This window comes from Ursus maritimus, unplaced genomic scaffold, assembly GCF_017311325.1.
Source record: "Ursus maritimus isolate PB19 unplaced genomic scaffold, ASM1731132v1 scaffold_16, whole genome shotgun sequence".
Taxonomy (NCBI): domain Eukaryota; kingdom Metazoa; phylum Chordata; class Mammalia; order Carnivora; family Ursidae; genus Ursus; species Ursus maritimus.
The window spans coordinates 13,529,263-13,545,526 of NW_024424008.1; the positions used below are offsets into that span (position 1 = coordinate 13,529,263).

Genomic DNA, 16,264 nt, shown 5'->3' on the forward strand with positions numbered 1-16,264 from the left:
GAAAATTCTGCAGGTATTTGGAGAACCCTTATTTCATTCCCTTTGTCACAACAACCCTAGGAAGTAGGCATCAGTGCCTCTATTACCAAGGAGCAAACTGAGATTCACTGTTATCCATTCCAGCTTGGAAATGGGAGTCAGGACCAGAATTCATTATTTCTGAGTCTGACCTCCTAGTGAGCTGGGGGGGGGGGTGGCCCTTCTAGGGGCATGGAAGGGAAGACAAGGTCCAGGGGGAGGGGGATACGCAAAGACAAGGCCCTAGGAGACCCGCATGTCATTCAGCGACAATTCTCCAATGTCTAGACCTGACCTTTGTTACCGAATCTTGTTTCAGTTCTGCCTCTTAAAAGACATCAAAATCCTGTCAAAAGACACAAGAAAGCATCTGACAAAATCTAACACCCTTTCGTGAAAGAAATACTTAACAAACTATGACTACAAGGAATCCTCAGCTTAATAAAGGCCATCTTTAAAAAGCCCACAGCTAACATTGGACTTAATTGTGAAAGACTGAAAATTTCCCTCCAAGATTAGAAACAAGACAAGCTGTGCGCTCTCACCACTTCTATTCAATACTGTACTGGAGGCTCCAACCAGGGAAATTAGCCAAAAAAAAAAAAAAAAAAGATAAAAAGGTATCCAGATTAGGGAAAGGGAGAAAGAAACTATCTCCACTCATAGACAGATGATAAGATCTGGTATATAGAAAATCCTAATGAATCCACAAAAAATACTGGAACAAATAAACAAGTTCAGCAAGGTTTCAGGATATGAGATTATTATACCAAAATCATTTGTTTTCTATATACCAGCAAGAAGCAACCTAAAAAATGAAATCAAGATAACCATTCTATTTATTTTATTACATCAAAAAATCACAAAAGTATTTAGGAATGAATTTTAAAAAGAAGTGCAAGACTTCTTTACAAGTGCAAAACTTCTTTATATGTCATATGTATAATACTGAATACCATAAAACACTGAAGAAAGGGAAGGACATCCAGGTTTATGAACTGAAAGACTTAATATTGTTTTGATGGCAACATTCTTAACTTGCTTTATAGATTCAATGCATTTCCTACGGAAACGCCAGCTGGAATTTTTTGTTTGTTTGTTTTAAGAAATGGGTCAGTGGATCCTAAAATTCATATACAAATGCAAAAGACACTGAATACCCAAAACAGTCTTGAAAAAGAACAAAGTTGGAGGACCCATAGCCCTCAGTTTCAAACCTACTATGAAGCTACAGTAATCCAAGCAGTGTGATATTGCCACTGAGATGGACATACAGACCGATGGGCCAATGGAGTAGAACTGAGAGTCCACGAATAAACCCTCACATTTATGATCAGTTGATTTTTGACAAGAGTATCAAGACAATCCAATGAGGAAAGAACAGCCTTCTCAACAAATGGTGCTGGGACACCTGGATATCCACAGGCAAATGAATGAAGTTGGTCACATACCTCACACAAGATACAAAGATGAACTCAAGGTGGATCATAAACTTACATGTAAGAAATAAAACTATAAAATTCTTCGATGAAAACATAGGCTCAAGTCTTCATGACTTTGGGTTAAGCAATGGTGTGATACCTACAACACAAACGACCAAAAAAACAAAAACAAAAAATATGGACTTCATCAAAATTAAAAATTTTCGTGCTTCAAATAACATTACCAAGTAAGTGAAAAGACAGCTCATAGAATGGGAGAAAATATTTGCCAACCGTATGTTGGATGAGTGACTTGTATCCAGACATTTCTCGAAAGAAGATATAAAAATGGTCAATAAGGGCAAGTAAAGATGCTGAACTCGTTCGTCATTAGGGAAATCTGAATCTAAACCACATGAGATGTCACTTCAAAGCCGTAAGGATGGTTAGAAAAGGAGAGAGACAGTAAAAAGTATTGGAAAGAATGTGAAAACAATTGGACACTTCATCCATTGCTGGTGGGATTATAACATGGTACAGCTACTTTTGAAATCAGACTGCAGCTCCTGAAAATGTTCATCAGATGACCTAGCCGTATTACTTCTAGGTTCGTACCCCAAAGAACTAAAAATCCACGTTCACATGACCCCTTGTACACAAATGTTCATAGCAGCATTGTTCATAATGGCTAAAAAGTACAAATAACTTGAATATCCATCAACTGAAAAATGGGTAAATGAAATGGGATGTGTGTGTGTGCGCGCATGGGTGTGTGTGTGAATTAGTCAGCAATAAAAAGGAGTGAAGTACTCATACATGCTACAACATGGATGAATCTTGAAAACATGCTAAAGTGAGAAATCAGACACAAAGGTAACATATTATATGATTCTATTTAAATAAAATGTCCGGCATAAGCAAGTCCACAGAGACAGAAAGTAGTATTAGTGGCTGGTGGGGGCTTGGGGAGCAGGGAATGGGGAGTGACTGCTAATGAAAATGGGGTTTCTTTGGGGGGTAATGAAATGTTCTTAATATTAGATCACGGTGATTGTGGCACAACTCTGTGAATCTACTGGAAAACACTGAATTGTACAATTTTGAAAGGGTGAATTTTATGGCACGTGAATTATATCTCAATAATGCTGTTGTAAAGAAAAAAACATGCATGAAAGAGACTGTGGGGAATGTAGAAAGTGGAAACAGCTGAGTTGCTAGAAGTGGTGAGATGGAAGGTAACTCTATTTTTTCTCCTGCTATTGTTGTCTTAATGTTGTTGGCAATGGCAAGTGAAAAGGAGGGAGAGAGAGTGATAGGCCAGTAGAGAAGACAACTAGCTTGGGAGTCCAGGGCTCCAAGGCGGTCATCCCTCACTCTGCTAGTCACTCTGACATTGCTAGACTGTGTGCTCTTGAGTAAGTGGCCTCACCTCCCTGGGCCTTGATTTCTTTTTCTTGGAGTGGAATAATATCAACCTGTAGGGCCCCTGTGAGGATCTCAAGAGGCCTTACATACACAGAGCACGTATGTGGCAGATATCCACAATGTTCATTATCTTTCATCTTCATTTATTTGTTCAAATAATTATGGAGCATCTGTTACATACTGGGGATATAGATGAACTAAGATTGGACCTTGTCCTTAAATATCTCGGCATTTAAGAGAGGACAGACATAAATAACCAAAACAAGTTCATTGGGAAGGGTCAGAGTAAAGACATCCACAAACAGCTTGCTGGACAAGTTATCAGCAGAGACCAAATATATCTGGGAACTCGTGTTGGGAGTGACTGGGGCCAGGTCAAGAGATGGAAATCCACGGAAGAACGATGGCATCCATAACCGCAGATCACATATTTGTTCTATAGCATGCTCACACCGTCCCATGCGACCCTCAGAGAATGTCAGCAAGGAAAGTATTACTACCGTGCTTGATAAATGAGAAGACCAAGCTTAGAGAGGTCAAGAGAGTGCTCTGTTTTCATAAAACCAGCTCATGGTGCAGGACCCTCTCTATTCTGCCATAGCTACCTCTTCTGAGCAATCTTGGCTACATTCCACTAAGAAGGAACACTGGGAGGGGTGCAGTGAAATAAATGAAGAGGCGCTCTCTCCAAGTCAGGGCTGGTCAGACATATTGAGTATGTAAGCTGTCCCCCTGGGGTCCAGTGAGAAACATGGCAGGCGGAGACCCAGGAACCAGTTCAGGCCTGGGTCACCGAACAAAGATTTACAGCATTCCTTGGGGGAAATATTGAAGCTCTGCAGGTCATCAATGTCTAGTAAATACTTCTCCACTGATCTCACTAAGTCCTAAGCTGGGTGTGGGGAAGGGAAACATGATATCATTTATAGAGCACCTACTGTATACAGGGCATTATACAAGGAGCTTCCCCAACAGTGACATTGAGGTAACACTGATGACCGGAGAGGTCAAGTGCCCTGCTCAAGGTCACACAGAAAACCTGTATCATAGAGGAGTGAGCCTCCTTTCCACTCACCAGAAGGATTCCAAATTTCTCCCTGTGCAGAGACGTCATAGTCTCAAGGGTAGAGGGCGGAATCAACACACGGCCTGTAAGAGCTCAGAAGCTTCACAGCGTCCGGGACCCATGTCATCCATTTATACAACATTTAAAACACACACACACACACACACACACACCAAAAAATGAGCAGTTTGCATTTCCAGGGTGAGGGTGAGCCACTGGTTTTATTTTTGTATCCCACGGGCTTAGCTGCTTATCTGGCACAGAATTGGGGCCTCTGTCGGTCCTCTTTAACAATCGCCTAATTGACCCTTAGGTGACAGCAAAAGGCCTCCCTTTAGCAAATGCAACTTCCTCAAAGGAGCGGGATGACAGATGAGAGAGCCCGGGCATTCAGCACAGAGACCCAGGTGGGTCCCTCAGTGATGCTGCCAGACTATCGACGGCTGGTCAGCTGGACTGACCGAAGTCTCATTCATCAAAAGCCATAACAAATCCATTTGTTGGCGTCAGTGCCAGCCCCATCCCATTGACCCTGACCATGAGTCTGAGATCACCAAGGCTCCTCACCATTGCAGCATCTGTAGAGCTCACTGAAATGGAGGCCCAAGGGCCAGGCGGGACCCAGCACTTTCTACCTACCCTGTTCAGGGGAAACAGGAGAGTCTCCAACCTGCCCAGTGGGGTAGGGTGTCCACCAGCACTCTGCAGTGATTCATGATAACCTACAGGATTACAACTGAGGGCTTCAGAACTCTCAGCCAGGCAAGACTCAACAACAAGGGGAACCTGGAGTCATCAAGGGATCACCCCCAACAAATGTCCCAAAGGTATAAAAGAAAGAACACAGATTTGGGGAGCCTACAGACCTAAGAGAAAGCCCAGCCCTCTCCTGCAAGATGTCTCACCTTCAGAAAGCATCTTGGCCTCTCGAAGCATCTATTTTTTCACCAGCTAAACCCAGATGTCATGTGCTGCTGTTAGGAAGGCCAGACAGGCTGATTGGATGGACGGGTTTGGCAGGTGACCAGGATTGTGAAAACCGGGTGAAGGAAGGTTGCTTGAGGAGGGCTGATAGTTGAAATAAGAACAATGAGAGGATGTAAGAATGTGTGGCAAAAAGAGAGAGAGAAAGCTGGGGAGGGAGGGAGAGGGAGAGGAAAAGGAAATGAATCCTAGGGAAAACTGCATTTAGTAGGGGTAAAAGGAAAGCAAGTCAGAGCTCAGATGGAATGCAGTCAGAGCGGATAATAAGGAAGAGGACAAGAAAATCCACATTTTCCACTAGACATGTCAGGGAAACTGTCCACAGTTTCCCAACTGTTCGATTTTGAGGAGCAATCATAACACTGGAGACGTATTATTACACCATCGATAAGCGTCTCCTACAGATGTAGAGGTCAAAGGTAGCAAGCGGGTTCCTTCTCACCAGCCAATTCCAACTGATTGGTAGTGTTTATCTGAAGCATTGTGTTTGAAAAAATTCCAAGGCCTCATCTGAGCACAGTGGTAAGGAGAGCTGCGTCAATTAGCGATGTCTACGGCGGGACGGAAGGAATGGCAGCCCGCATGCCATGTGTGGTGGGTGTTGGACTGTGCTGCCCAGAAAAGCCCTTTGGGACTAAGGCACTCATTCCTCCAGCTGCACGGACTGTTGCTGTTGGCTGCTGACAACTCTCAGTGGAGTCCCTCTCCGGGAATGGCCCTTGGCCAAGAGAGCTGCCTCACCTGGGGGTAGCCCACAGCTGCTGCAGAGGGCAGTGAGACTAACTCCCCCAGATTCAGTGCAGGGTATATCTGAAGGGCCATCCCAGCTCCAGCGCTCCTTTGGGGTCAGTGGATGTCCATGCTGTGATGCATTGACGTTCAACACCCCCCCCCTTGATCCAATCTTACTTCCCTTACAAATGCTGATCCTGGGGGCAAGCCCAACAAACTTACTGCACGCAAATCTCCCTGGAGTCCGGTCCCGAGGATCCAACCTAATGTATCATGCATTTGCCATTCCTGCACAAGCTCTATCCCTCTATGCCTAGCTAGTAGTGTGTCATCTGCATTTACTCCTCACCAACGAATGGAAGGAGTTTTGTTTCTCTTTCTGCTAGACACAGAACAAGAGTCGAACAGAACCGGCTTGTAGGAAGAGCGCCCTCGGCTCCAAGCACATTACTTGGGAATTGCTCCTTACACAGCCCTGAGATAGAGCTGGAGAGGTCTGGAGTGTGGGCTCCGTTCCCAGCTACCCAGGTTGGAGCATGGGCTCTGCCATTTAGCTGTGTGACCTTGGGAAAGTCACTCTGTCACTCTGTGCCTCAATGTCCTCATTTGCAAGAGGCAAGACTAACGTTACCTTGTCATGTAAATGCTCAAAACTCTGCTAGGCACACGGTGGGTGTGAGTTGTCATTTTTGTCATCCTCATCTTCCAGACAAGGAAACTGAGGCCAGAAAATGGAGCCACTTCCATAAAGTCAAACAGCGAATGAGGAGCAGAGCCTGGACGGAAATCTTGGTTTGCCTGAGTCCCAAGTACATGAGCTTTCTTTTATACAACGTTACTTCTGCCGTTCCTTTTGTCTTTTTTTAAGAAAAGGGGGAAGTACAGAAGAAACAGTCATGAGGAGGTCTGCAGAGAAGCTGGCACTCCTGCTCATTGGAGGAAGGAGTTTGTTCCTAGAGGCACGGCTAAGGGAGTCTGGGGGTGATGTCCCCAGGCAGGCAGGAGAGCACGCTGCCCGCCTGCTGGAGGGACGCGCCGGGGCCCAGGGCCGAACACGCCACCTCCTGCTCCCCGGTCTGCCACCACAGCCACACCGGGGCCTACGCTTTGGTGACAGTGGGGAGGACAGACACGTTGCCAAGCCCCACGTGGCTGTGTGACTGGTGACATGTGGGTGACTGTAAGGCCCTGGGAGGGGTGAGGAAGCACAGCAAGCCCTTCTCGAAGGGGAAAACCGTCTCAGTTCTGTGTAGCCGTGGTTGAGAGGCTAGTGCCGGCACACGTGCCAGAGTCAGGACGCAGCCAGAATGGGGCATTTTGGCTCTGCACAAAGGAAGGCTTGCGAGCAGGAGTGAAATTCAAACTACGGAAGCACCGATCTGGCACAGACAGCCACCAATCAGAACAGGCAGGACGGCCCGTGAGAACAGATGTGTAAATGAGCAGTATGGCTACAGAACACATCCCGAGTGAATGTCAGTCTCAGCAACAGAGAAGCCCACTGTGGGAACAAGAAGAGCATCAACAGGTGGGGGCCCAGGCACCAACAGAGAATTGTCCATGCATCTCTTAACCCACTCCTAGGGAGAAGCCCACGAGGCCCCGGGGGCTCTGTAGAGAATGGTTTCCAAGCCACTGCTGTGGAGCCAAGAGTCAAGGGCCTCAGGTCCAGCTCCCAGGCCCAGTAGCAACATTGCCTTTGGGATGCACGGGTCCAACCTCCAGAGAGCAAAGCCCCAGGCCCACCCGTGAAGGCTCTCACTGATACGTCATCATGCTGTCATTCTGCTTACTCTTCTCTTGGCCACAGGGTGTTCACTTGTGTCTCCCAAAGCAGTTGTTCTTGTTCTAGCATTTAGAGGAGGGCACCAGCGCGCCTCACTTGAGTCCCAGGGACACCAAATGTAGCCTCGGGGCATGTGCAGGGAGCCCCAGCCTGGTCAGGAGTCAACATTTGGAATCCTGGTCCCACCTAGGTAGCCCCCAGAGCCAATCCAAGCCCCCCTCTTTCCCAGCTCAAATCTGCCTCCCCGGTGCTTGCTAACCTTTCACTCAAAAACACATGCTCCTGCTACCCTTTGGACAAAGTCACAAGGGGTCAATTATCTTGCGGCAATGAAGGAGGAATTCCATTTCTTCGGCTTGCATAAGATGAGGCTCCACATGATGAAATAAGTCATTGGCCCGTGAGGTCTTGTGGGAAGGTACTAGAAGGGAAGGCCTTCCCTTGAGAGCAACGCGCGAAGACCTTTCCCCTCAGCCAGCCTCACCCGCCAATGAGTCTGCAGGCGTACTTGCCAAGCCTAAGAAATTCCCCTGCAAAGTGCCACTGAAAGACTTCACCACTGTTCTCCATGGACCTCAACAGGTCGTGCCAACTGATGTGGACTTTGCCCCACTTGTGTCTTATAAATGCAGTCTACTTTCCTGTTAGTTAGGAGTGGCTCTTCATGCTGTCTTTGATACATGACTGTGGCCTCCTGGCCTTCACTAGCTTTGTCCCTCCTGAGTGGAAACTTCCTATAGCCCCCAGGTAAGCAGGCACTGGATTTGAGGCGCAGCTTCAGGAATTTACCGAAGGAGCCATGGGCATCGGCTGTAGCTATGTGGTCCACTTGGACATCGAGGGGAGGCCAGCACATCCAGGTGAAGCGAAACATCACGGCTGAGCACCACGCCCTTGGGTCAGTAAGCTGGGCTCCCACCTCCAGCTCTGCCCCTCGATAGCTAGGTAACCTGTAAAAGTTACCCAAAGGTTTCAAGCCTCTGTTTTCTTTTGTGGAAAATGGTTATAATATTGGTATCTACCTTATAGGGTTATTTTAAGAAGTAAGCAAAATAATATATACAAAGCACTAAGCACTTTGTCTAACACAAGGCCAGCAATCAGGAAAGTTGGTCATTATTAATATAATCTTTCCAATATTTATGGATTAATTGTCATAGACCCTGTATCCTGCTAGGGGCTAAGGTTCCAGTTTCTGCCCTGAAGGACCTCACCATTCAGTGCGAGAAGACCACAACCGACAATCAGATGTACTGTGATAAATGCTTTATTAATAATACTTTTAAAAGCACGTCACTTAAAGGTGACAACTGTTTCTTGCTAGTCACTGTGTTATACACTCTATTTAAGATAAGAGCATAAGCTTTTTGGTCTAAACACCTGGGCTCAAATCCCAGCATTACCACTGACTACCTGAGTACTCTCTGGCATGTTAACTTCTTTGAAACCTTTATCTGGAAAAATGGATGTAAAAATTAGGAAAAAAAAATTTATATATATATATGTATGTATATACACACACACACACACACATACACATATATATATATATACACATATATATATGATGTTACCATAGCGCCTTGCCCACAGTAAGAGGTTTAATAAATGTCTTTTATGAAGGGTGATTAAGGGTGTTGGAAGAGCTAACGTTGGCTATTGTCCCCGTCCTGGAGGGTCTGTCTGGGTAGGTGTAAAGGGCAAGGAAGGACATCCACCCAGGATATGTGGCAGCACTGTGATGTTCAGTGGCTCGTCTGGTGGGGAGCCAGTTCTGAGCCAATAGCTGGGGCCATAGAGACCAGAGGCTGGCCACTCCAATGGAGTTGCCAGCAAGAACTAGGCAGAATATTCCAAGTAGGGCAGGTCCTCCAGGACCAAGAGAAATTGAGTGTGTTGGTATAGTAAGAGGCCAAGCGAGGAGTCAAATGCAGGCCTGTTACATTACAGAAGGCATGAGTAGCCCAACCTGGGGCACTCTGCTCCCTGCAGCCAGTAGCTTCTCTACAGACCACAAACACTGGCTATCCCCCTGCTGCACACTCAGCCCTACACCGGGGACCTCCATGCTGGGTACTGCGGGGCTGAAGGACGACGCAGGCAGGGCTCCACACCTCACAAAACGTATCACCTCTGAAAAGGAGCCATGCAAATCAGATCACCCCAGAACCAAGCCAGTGCACAAAGAACAAAACTGCACAGACTCAGACCCGTTTACACGAACGAACATTCTTGCAGCACGGCTTCATAAGCCTGTTGCTAAGCCTGCCAAGCTTCCTATCACAGAGCCCTTCACTCCTAGCTCAGGAAAGATAATCACTCTGGGAACCAGCTTCCTTAGGAGACCTGGCAGAACGCTTTCAGTCCACAGCGAAACCTACCTTTTCAACAGAGCGTCTCCTTCTCCCATGTCAGACAAGGGGAAACCCAATCCATAAAGGAAAGGGTTTTCACACACACAGTACTGCTGGGTGTCGCTGGCTGTAAGTGACCCTCCGGGAAAGGAAGGAGCCCTGCTCTCCTAAACAAAGACCCCAAAGTCTCCTGCTGGAACAACACGAGACTCGGGGCGCTCAGGTTCCAGGCTCACCCGCAGGTATCATCTGTCAGTCCTGACACCGGCCCTGTCCGTGTCGGGGTCCGAGCGGAGAGATCAGACAAGCAGCAGGGTAGGACGGGGGCGGGGGGAGAGCAGGAAAGGGGAGAAATGGCTTTGGAGAGACCACTACAAATAGTCGGAGTTTTTGTCTGACACCAAAGAACAGGGCAAGGGAGAGCTGTGTGATCCAAGCCAGGATGAAAGAAAGTCTGGCCTCCCCCTTGTAATATAAGAGTTTAATGATACTTATTAAAAGCCCATTTCCGGGTCCTGTTGAAAAATTACACCCGTAAGTGTTTCTTTTTTCATATAAATTGCTTCCTAGAGATTAAGCGCACACACACACACACACCCCTTACAGATTCCACACCCCCACACTTGCACACACACCTTCTCCATAAATCCCGCACACCCCATATGTCACACACACGTCAGTACATCTTCATCAAGGACGGCCACAATTCACGACACACACACACACATACCGTAAAGCAGGAAAACCCGTCCTGGTCCCTGAGGTCATTCAGGCACCCTCTGAACCTGCAGACTTTGAGGGAGCCCAAGAGCTCCGCGCTCAAGTCGTCACGCCCACAAACGAACAGCACTGCCTCTAATCTAATCATTCTCCACATCTTGCCTGAGGCCAGCAAACTCCGCAAAAGCCAAGCTACCAGGATCATCCAGCTTTGGTGGAAAGCAACAGCATTCAGTAGGGTCACTGTGGAAGAAGGGGCCGTGCCCCTCTGGCTCAGGGCAGAATTCTCTCTGATATGCTGAGGAGGTGGGCCTGGGCCTCCGCCAGGGGCATGGTTTTTTCTGGCTAACAACTTACCCAGAGCCCAAGGCTGCCTTCACTCTCGGTGAGAGAAGGCATGGCTTTCTGGAACGATCAGCTAGATACAAGAAAGTACCCCTTGCCGAAAAGTACCCTTCCCCCAGCATGGGCTCCCTCTTAGTGCTGACCTACCCAGTGTTTTACTCACTGCTAAGGGGTAGGGTTCAAAGGCTAAAATCATCAGATAGAACAGTTTGCTGTTATCAGAGACAAATGCTTTGGAGTTAGGAAATCTGGTTTCCAGGTCACCTCTAACCCTTCCTCGCCGTATGGCCTTGCCAACTCGCTGAGCCATAGTTTTCTTCTTGGCAAAATGGCAGTAACAGCTTCTTCCCATCTTACGGAGTTTGGGGGAAGATCACAAAATGCCCTACAGACTGTAAACCCCAAAGCAGGTGTGAGAGATGTTCATGATGAGACAGTGATGAGGGAATGGGGGTGCTCCTAAACTGGGCTGGGAGTGCCTCCAGGGCAAAGCCTGTGCTGTATGTATCTTGTTAGCCTCAGTGCCTGGCACAGAGGGCTGGCACCAAATATTCCGTGGAAAAAAGGTTTGAAAGAACCAGTAAGCCTGTGAGTTAAGTGGCTTGTTCAAGGTCACAGAACAGCCGATGGTGGACTGAAACCCAGTTCCCCTGACCCCCTAGTCCCGGGCTCTCTGTTCTAGATGCACCGAACTGTTGGGTCTCTGGAAGGGTCAGTGATGTCAAACTAGCCACAGCACGGGCCAGGTTTTAATGAGCCCTACCATTCCCCAGGAAAGATCCATTATGGGCAGGCAATGCCCAGGAAGTCTTCACGAAGTCGCTTGTTAAACACTCTAGCTCAACAGTGAAAACAAACAGAAACTACAGAGCAAATCACACCCAAATGCCTCAAACCAACGCATCTTATTTCCCGTCTTGAATTGCGCACATCAGGAAAGTCACGGGATGGGGACAATGAGCCCGCAGAGATTTTGTCGCGGAGATTAGCGGTGTATCTTGTTTCCAGCTCACTTTCCGCATTATCACTTACCTACTGACCAAGCGTCCGGGAGATCACTAGCCCTCTCTGAGTCTCAGTTTTTCCATCTGCAAAACAAGAAGATGATCACAATTAATCCCTTGAGACCCCTGGACTAAAATGCATCAGAGCTTTTATACCTTATATGGGTTACCAACTGCTTATGAACCCACATAACTGGGGAAACTGTTAACGGTCAGGGGCTGGGAGTTATTTCAAAAATGAAGTGTGATAATTAATAGTTATGTGTCACTCAGGGCGCCGACGGTGTTCAACCCTCAGTAAAGAAAATTCAGCCTTTCCATCATTTTGGCACTTATTTTTCTTTTTCATAAATGTAAAAATGCAAAGGACCACTGAAATACTCCAGGAGAAATGGAGCAAACAAAAATGTCACCACCCCAACATACTCACTCTCAATATTTTAGGATATTTTTCCAGTTTTTCTCTTCTAATGCACAGAGTTCAACATTTTGCAGAGCAGGGACCACAAAGGTGGACTATAGTGAAAAGTCACACGTAGATCACCATGCACCCCCCACCCCCCAGAACCCCGAGTATTATATCATGGACTGTTGCTCACGTTATTAACTCTTTTTTATTCTGACGTCAACTTTGTCAGCTTCCCTAAGACTCCTGTGCCCTGGCCAGGTCTCCAGCAGGCACTGTGCCCTGCAGAGCCCAGGGGAGGGAGGAGCCAGTGACAACAGTGGCCCTGGGTTGGTCTCTCCCCAGTCTGGGTTCAGTTACCTCATCTGCATAATAAGGAAACCAGACTGGCCCATCCCAGAGATCACTTTTACCTTAAAAACACGAGGCTAAGGAAAACTGAAGGAAACATGTATTTGAATCTCTATTATGTGACAATGAGTCCATACCGTTGAGCTGAAAGTATCTACGGATATCATCTCCTGAGCCTCTTAGCCACCCTGGGAGATCTTCCAGGCAAGAAAACTGCAACTCAGGGAGGTTCCGAGGTCCACTGACACCGCTTGCTAAGTTTTGCTGTGGTTATGTCTCACCTCTACTACCATTTACTAATTTTTCCAAGTTGATTCACATTTTTTGCTTAACTTTATTTCGATGGATTTTTTTCTTAAAAAGTCTCTGCTGCACATTATTCCCCTCCACCTCTCTCCAAGGCCCACTGAAAGGCAATCTTTCAACTCAGATGGATTCTGTAATAGCAAAATGGTCGCTTACAGCTTAAAGGAATTTTTAGTCATGACCATTCTATATACAAATCTCTATGAAGTCATAGGTTTGAAGTGTTGTTTTTGTTTTTTTTCTAATACTCATTAAAATAAATAACTTTTGAAGTCTAGAATGCTCGTCTCTGCACTTCCCAGCGATGCCCCTACTTTATCTTGGGAAGGCTGGTTTAGGGGTCCCTTGTCATGCTGAGGCCAGACCTTGGACATAAGTCTGTCCTATTGCAAAGCTGAAACGTCAAAAGCATCTAACGCTTACTGAATGTCAAGAAAGGTCCCTGAGGTCACATAGCCATGAACCAAAGGAACTGGGACTTGGGGTCCCCATTTGCTCACTTCCGACCCTGGGCTCTGTATTTTCAGTTTCCTCTCTGCCCCTCTGCAGACCCCCAGTTTGCAACTCTGTGGCATCAGGCCACCCATTAAGTTCTGTTTCCAAGTCAAGGCAGGGTCATGCTGTTTTGTTAGGTCACCGGCTTTTCCATAAAGTGACTAGATTGTATTGATGCATATTTAAGTTCCCAAAAGGGCACTTTGGTAAGAAGCTGCAGAATTTCTAAAACCAAGTTTAGAAAATGTGAAGTGAAAGTGATTCTTTATTCAAAGATCCAAGATAGTAACCAAGGAAACAGAAAGGGCTGATAACAAAACATCCAGGAATGCCATTGCCATCGCAAATGAGCATAAGACCCAAGCAAGTCATGGGAAGTGGGAGAAAGTGGCAGAGTGACTGTACTGGGCACTGATCGAAGCTGGTTTTGGCTATTGGCGTCTTTCTAGAGTTCTAAGCTTCTGTTTCCTGTCATCTGGTTGAAAATTAATTGGCATGAATTTTTTATGACCAGAGAACAAACAGACTCAAAGGTCTGCAGAAGAGGCTCAGACTTTCTGGAGAGTTCCCCATTTCTCATGAATACAAGCTACAAAGTTGTGCAGACACAGGAAAGCAAAGATTTTTCATTCTTGGACCCACACCTCTTCCATGAAGTCTCCCACCAGCCCAAGTCAGGCTGAGTCACCCTCTCTCAGCTTCTTTTCCAGCAACACTTTAATTAAAGTCTCTGTTATACTGCAGTTACTCTTTTCTTCTAAAGTATTATTTTTTTCTGTTTACCCAAGTTGATTAACTATAATAAAAACTCATCTACCACTAGCAATATGATTTTAGGCAGGTTTCTTTCCAAACCCTGTATACATACCCCCCCACACACACATTCACACACATACACATCCAGACACTTTATAAAATGGGATCCTGTTATACACACTATTTTTTAATCTTTTTAAAATGGTTATATAAATGCACAATTAATCCTATTAATGAACATATAGGTGTTTTCATTTTTTCACTAGTGAAAATACTCTAATATTTTCGTACATGTATCTCTTTGTGGTTGCTCGACTGTATACTTAGACTATATTGCTTAACATTTTTTAAAAAGATTTTATTTATTTATTTTAGAGAGAAAGAGAGAGAGAGAGAGAGACAGTGAGCAGGTGGAAGGTCAGAGGGGAAGGGAGAGGCAGAGGAAGAGGGAGAGAATCCCAAGCAGACTGCACTGACTGTAGACCCCCAGGCGGGGCCCAATCTCAGCACCCCGAAATCATTATCTGGGCTGAAATCAAGAGCCAGATGCTTAACCAACTGAGTCACCCAGGTGCCCCACTGCTTAACATTTTTTAAAAAAGATTTTAAGTAATCTCTACACCCAGCATGGGGCTCGAACTCATGGCCCTGAGATCAAGAGTCGCACACTCCACTGATAGAGCCAGTCAGGTTCTCCTTTATTGCTGGACGTTTTTTAAAAAAGATTTTATTTATTTATTTTGAGAGAGAGATAGAGACAGTGAGCATGGGAGCGGGGGCAGGGCAGAGGGAGAGAGAGAATCCCAAAGAGATTCCACACAGAATGTGGAGCCCGACATGGGGCTCGATCCCACGACCCTGAGATCATGACCCAATTGCTTGACGTTTTTAAGAAATTTGTAACTGCCCCCCACAAAAGACTATATCACTTTCAATTTCCACCAGCAGCATAGAGGCATGCCAATTCCTTATGATCTCATCCGTTTTAGGCATTAATGTGCTTTTTTATCTTTGTCAATGTGATAGTTAAATGGAGCCTAGTTATTTTAGTCTGCGTTTTTGGATATCAGTTGAACATCTGTTTCTATGCCTCTTGGCCATTTGCAATTCTTCTTTTAGGAAATTCATGTTCACAGTCCTTTGCCCATTGCCTGGTTGGGTGTTAGCCTCTTTCCTGTTTGGTACATAGAGTTTGCCATTGGTCTTTTGCCTTGACTATTATTTTTAGCTTTCTTCCAGTGAGTTCAATAACAGTAAATGGTGCTACCATATCCTGTTGCCCCACCAGAAATCTGGAGGCCTGTCCTGATGCCTCCCTGCGCGTTCTCCCCACCAGTCACCAAGTCCCATATGTCCTATTTCCTAAGTTCCTGGTCCTGTTCATTTTTCTCCCTCTTCAGCACCACAACCGTCACCAAATCACCATCACCTCTCACCTGGACTTCTGCTGTAGCCTCCTAACTGTTGCCTGTATCCTCTCCTCCAATTCTCTCACTGTCCAGAAACTAGAGGGATTTTTTTTAATGCAAATTAGATCGTCTCCACTGCCTAAATCTCTTTGACAGCTTCCTATCCCATTAAAGATCAAATCCAAAGTCCAGAATGTGCACCTGTGCCTGAAAAGGCTGCTTCCGGGACCCAGTTTCTCCGCTGCTTGGGTCTCTCTCGATACGTCCATCTCCCCTTCAGCCTCTGTACTTAGTCACACTGGCTTCCTCGCAGATCCTCAAATGGGTCACTCTTCTTTCCAATTCAAGGCCCTGGATGTGCTCTTCCGTCTGCCTGGAAAGTCGTTTGCTCTCCTCTTTGCTGGCTAACCCAAATAAATGCATCCTTCAGGCCTCTCAGTTTAAACACTCTCTCCCCCGAGAAGCCCTAAACCCCCCACACTAAGTGAGCTCCTCTGGCTGTTTACTGGAGTTTTCCTCTGAGGCACATCGTCCAAGGTTCTCTGTGCTTGGAAAAACGGTACTGAGCGTCCAGGCTCCACCCACTAGGGGGACTGAAGTCCTGCTGGGTTTCCCACTGTATCCAGATGGACTCGAGGCCTGAGTGGGTCAGGACCTGCAAGGGAAGGACACCACTGACCCACAAA

At 46.4% G+C, this 16,264-nt stretch overlaps 1 protein-coding gene across 1 annotated transcript in view; it reads right to left on the reverse strand.

Moving 5' to 3' along the window:
• Positions 1-11,940, reverse strand: part of LOC103678086 (teneurin-4-like) — a 279,793-nt gene extending 267,853 nt beyond the window's left edge. Inside the window, exon 1 of the mRNA XM_040630911.1 lies at positions 11,884-11,940. The gene's annotated coding sequence lies outside the window, so the exon portion shown is untranslated. The remainder of the gene's footprint in view (positions 1-11,883) is intronic.
• Between the last annotated feature and the right edge of the window lie 4,324 nt (positions 11,941-16,264).